This window comes from Strongylocentrotus purpuratus, unplaced genomic scaffold (genome assembly GCF_000002235.5).
Source record: "Strongylocentrotus purpuratus isolate Spur 01 unplaced genomic scaffold, Spur_5.0 spur5_scaffold_13, whole genome shotgun sequence".
Lineage (NCBI taxonomy): Eukaryota > Metazoa > Echinodermata > Echinoidea > Camarodonta > Strongylocentrotidae > Strongylocentrotus > Strongylocentrotus purpuratus.
The window spans coordinates 36,964,156-36,969,638 of record NW_022145598.1 but is presented as its reverse complement, the minus strand read 5'-3'; positions in this window follow the sequence as shown (position 1 = coordinate 36,969,638).

Here is a 5,483-nt window from a genome sequence, read left to right as displayed (position 1 = left end):
AGTATGAAGTCACAACAGTACAATACAAATTTAGAAATGCACTAACTTAATTGATGCAAGTATAGATGCAATTAATGTATTCAAAACAATACAAGTGTAGTGAAATACATATATTCTCTTGCTTGAATCAGTAGTGCAGATGTGCTGTCATAGCCTAGATAGATATGCATGCACAGCGTGTACGGACAGTACACACGCCGTGTCGGCACAAGCATAATGCATATTCATTAGGGGGCGTCAACATTTCCTTTACGTAGTGACGTGCGCAAACCTCTACAGGTTCCAAAAGATTGCCTACCTAAATGTACATGTATTATATCATGCATTTGGTTTGTGTACGTGTAAGAATTAGCTGTAATTTAGGCTTAAGTTGTAAACTAATATGAATGGCACTTTGTAGGAAATGTTTGAAAAAAGTATACTGATATATTTTTCTCAAAGTTCATGATTTCCGTGCTTTATCATTTGATACTTGTACATAACGTGTTTTTTTCTCAAATTCATATTTAGTCAGTACTAAATAAATTAATTCAAGGTGTTTATATTAATCTATAATTGTTTTGGAAAGAAGACTAGACAAAACGTCCTACACATCAACATAACTCGTCCTTTGAGCCACCTGATCTCGCCCGCTTACTTAAAGGTACTATGTCCCTTTTGCAGCCGACCTCAAATTCTGTAGAACTTTGCAGGAATTATGAATATGTCATGTATGTCCTATCTGTGAAATTTAAACGTTATCAGTGTCCTCATATTCAAATTATGCAAGGAAACCCGTTTACTTGCTAGACTTCACTGTCGGACACTATTGAGTGACTGACTGGCTTTTTTTCTTCTTTGGTAATAACATACATGATAAGAGTTGTAAAGGGTACATGAGCATTTGTCTACATCAATAACCCACTTCTTGTGACGGCCAAGATTAAACTGATTGAATCTTTGCGCAGCATAAAACGTATGACCATTCAGTACAATTGTCTGAAAATCAAGACTATTACTTTTGGGCTCTATAGCCCTAAAGTCGATTTGACAACTAATAGTCATTATTTTCCCACTTGAAGACATTTTCAAGCCCCACCTTTTTTTAGGGAAGTTCTAAATTAGTATTATCTTTCAAATGCAGTTGGAATTTTAACTTTTTCATTTTTTTGGCCTGCAAATGGGACATAGTACCTTTAACTTAGCATTCGTAAATATCTCTCTCACATAAACATTTGCTGTTTCTCTCTCTCTCTCTCTCACACACACACACCCACACACACACACATCGTCTCAATCTAACCCATACTCATCTTTTTTTTCTCTCTCTCTCTCTCTCACCATCATCTCTCTCTCTCTCTCTCTCTCACAATCTTCTCTATCTCTCACCATCTTCTCTCTCTCTCTCTCTCTCTCTCACCATCATCTCTCTCTCTCTCTCTCACACCACCATATCTTTCTCTCTCTCACCATCATCTCTCTCTCACCACCATCTCTCTCTCTCTCTCTCTCACCACCATCTCTCTCTCTCTCTCTCTCTCTCTCTCACCATCATCTCTCTCTCTCTCTCTCACCACCATCTCTTTCTCTCTCTCACCACCATCTCTTTCTCTCTCTCACCACCATCTCTCTCTCTCTCTCTCTCTCTCACCATCATCTCTCTCTCTCTCTCTCACCACCATCTCTTTCTCTCTCTCACCATCATCTCTCTCTCTCTCTCACCACCATCTCTTTCTCTCTCTCACCATCATCGTACCCTTTTGCATTTCCTCTGCGCTACCCACTCCCTCAACCTGTCTTTCTAGCTGCATGTAACACCCACGCTCCATCTTGCTACTACATGGACATTTAAAACAAAAGTCCATAAGTATTTTCAAAGAATATTATCAAATGCATATTGATGAGTATATATTCATGTATTATTTGTCCTCCCCCCAGTTTAATTTCTTAATTTCACTTCCTATATTTCTCTCTTTGAATTGCCCCTCGATCTCTCCATCTCCATTTCCCCTCTCATGCACTCTCACCAAATTTCTATTCTCAAACGTTTTGACAGTATCATTCCATCTTCTTCTATCAACATTATTAGACACTGACAAATACACGCTTCTGCATTTCCCTGTCCCTCGCAAGAAAATAACCATACCAACATTCATTATGCATGTATACAAAGAGACACCATATTCACAATCTAAATACATACAAGCAAGCTGAAATACATGTAATGTTTTGTTAATATGGGTATTGCACCTTTAACTTTCTTTAGATCATACACAGACATGATAATCAAATCAATATATGCATCAATAAAATAGGTTCATCTAGCTATCAAAATTGGAATGGAGTACTACAATACAAGTACAACTCTGTTTACGATTTGAATATGAGACACTTAATATTTTTTACTTTGTTGCTTTTATAGGCCTAGCTACTATCTGACTATGTACAAGTAAAACTTTTCAAACTTTTGCAACATCTTTGTAACAGTTCACCAAAAGAAGAAGAAGATATACTGGTACATGTAATTGGATCAAGGGAACATGCCATCCTGCCCCTGGCCTCTCTGTGTTCTCTGCATGGCTGGCAAAACCATAATTTGTTATTTGGACACAATTTTGTAAGTGTTTCCCCCCCCCCCCCCACGCTCCAAAAGGTTTTTACCTTTTCTCTTCTCATCTTTTTTTCTTTCTTTGCAAAGAATATTTGACTTAGAAAAATACACTCCTCTACAATAAATGCAAGGACCTTAAGTTTTCTTTTTAAAATTAAATCTTGCAAGATATTTCTTATTGGAGTTAATTGTGCCCCCATCAAACCCCCCCCCCCCCCCGGGTCAAAATACAATATAACCTTTTGACACCTGGGGGCGTTTCACAATTTCACAAAGCCCTTTTTTTCAATGACAAATAACAAAAATCAGTGACAAATCTACTGATAACCAATCAGAAGCAAGGATTTCAGTAGCTTATAACACAAATTGTCATTTGTCACTGATGACAAGTTTTGTGAAACGCCCCCCTGTGCTCCATCTAATCAGAGAATCATATGAACGGCAACTGATTTAATACATACATTGACATGTTAAAGTTTGGTTTCCAGATGTATCACTTATCCCTCTACACATCACACATACTGGTGCACTTATTATCAAATTTCACTGTCTGACAGCTGTGCAATCACTATTTCGTTTTGCAAAAGAAAACAATATAAAGAAAATAAAATGAAAAGAAATATACATATATACAATATTTCAATGAATAGATATACATTCTTTTTCAATGAAAATGGAATTTTGATAAATATACCAGATTGAATTATGTACACAAATATATATCATTTAGATTGACATTAATTATACATTAAACTATTTACAAATGAGCAAATGAATAAAAGTAAATTGTTGTCCTTTTGAAACCTAGGTTTAAAATAGGTATCTGACAAGATTTATTCCTTCATATTAGTGTGCTGATAACACTTGCCAGAGCTCATTCTTTGCAATTGCATGAATTAACATGCACTCAATATTCTTATCATTATAATTTTTATTATTATTATCATATTATTCTTATTATCATTACAATTGCCTTTATAATTTTGTGGTTGTACTTGATAATTGTGACAGTCATAATTTACATCATTGTTAGTTTTGTTAACACACCTACTTCAAGATAAAATCAAAAGAGAAATGATACAGGATGTATCTCATAAGTTATAGTGCAAAACAAAAAAAATCCTCTTTGATTTTTACTCTACTATTCCATATGATACAAATGGGGTTATTTAAAAGCTACTCCAAAATCCACAACCAATTAAAAGGATAGTTGAGTTCTGTTTTCAGACCGCAAATGCCTTCAAAGTGCATAGTTATTGCCCTAATTCTAATCTATGGCATTTCTAGTGCCCTTTTAGGACCTAAAATTGCTATTATTTTGTGTAGCGCCCTCTGCAACAGAACTCAACTATCCCTTTAATGTGCTTAACAAATTGATTTCATCATTAGAATGGTAAACATATACTACATGATCCATAGACATATAATGAATACATCCCTAAACAAGATCACTGATTGTACATGTGAAACTAGGACAGGTCAGTTAGAAAGTATTTGGAATGATGGAAGGAGGTAAATTAGAGGAATAGTCACAAACCTAACTTTGTATATTTACTAATTTGATTTCCTTCTGTAGTCCTGTCTGATTAAGAATACAAACACCATATACACTATACAGTAGGCTTATGGTAGCACCATGTGACAGGGTGGGATCTAATGGGGAGTCCTGAAAAGGACAGTTGGTAATCTTTCTTGCATTGTCCGAAAAAGGACTGTGGTAGTCCTAGAAGGACTGGTACATGTACTCCCCATTGGATCCTCCTCCCCCCCCCCCCTCTCAACCGTAAGCCTACTATACTTAGAAGCAATTAACATCTAACCATAGACACTATAATAAGAATGTTACTTTTTTAATATATGCCTATGTATATTGCAGAAGTGGGGAAGACGGCGGGCATGATGGTCACAAATCTACAGAATTTAGATTTTGTAACAGTTAATTGTGGAAGAAAAAAAGTTACTTACATTGTAAACTTAAGTTATATTTGACACTTTTTCTTCAACAATGGTGAGAGCAAACAGTGGCATGTATGGCCTGCAAGTGTATGTAATTGGATTTTTACAGACGTGTATCAATCAGATATGATTATTTATGTCTGGGGACAGACTTTTCTAGTTCAAGTCCAACTTATGTTGCTCTTAGTCTAAGATGTACCAGTAACATTTAATTTCTAGGTAGAACTTCCTGTCCACCCCATAGAGAGGATTGATATACATGTGATTTATTTACACACATATATATATATATATATATATATAAATAACTATAGTATAATACATGCATTTATTTAGCACAGCTACTACACAAATATACTTTACTGCACTTCAAACAAAGTGTTGTATTATTACGAAGAGACGGTAATTCATTCAAGCAAAATTCCTTGCTATCTTTTACAATTTCCCTCACCTTGGTTGAAAATGACAAACACTTATGAATAATTTGCCAAAGACCATTAGTCTGTGGCAGCTCCTAATCTTTACCCTGTGATCCTCAGTCCTACACCATCTCTATAACACCTGGGCCCCCATTTCACAAAACGTGTCATCAGTGACAAATGACAGTTTTTGTTATAAGCTACTGAAATCCTTGCTTCTGATTGGTTATCAGCAGGTTTGTCACTGATTTTTGTCATTTGTCATTGAAAAAAGGCTTTGTGAAACAGGTCCCTGGGCCCCCATTTCACAAAAATTGTCATCAGTGACAAATGACAGTTTTTGTTATAAGCTAGTGAAATCCTTGCTTCTGATTGGTTATCATCAGATTTGTTACTAATTTGATATGTCCCTAAATTACCATGATAACATAATTATATCACAGTTATATTGTTGTTTATTAATTATGTTATTACATTTTATTTTAATTTAGTAACAGATTAAATTATTCAAAACATAT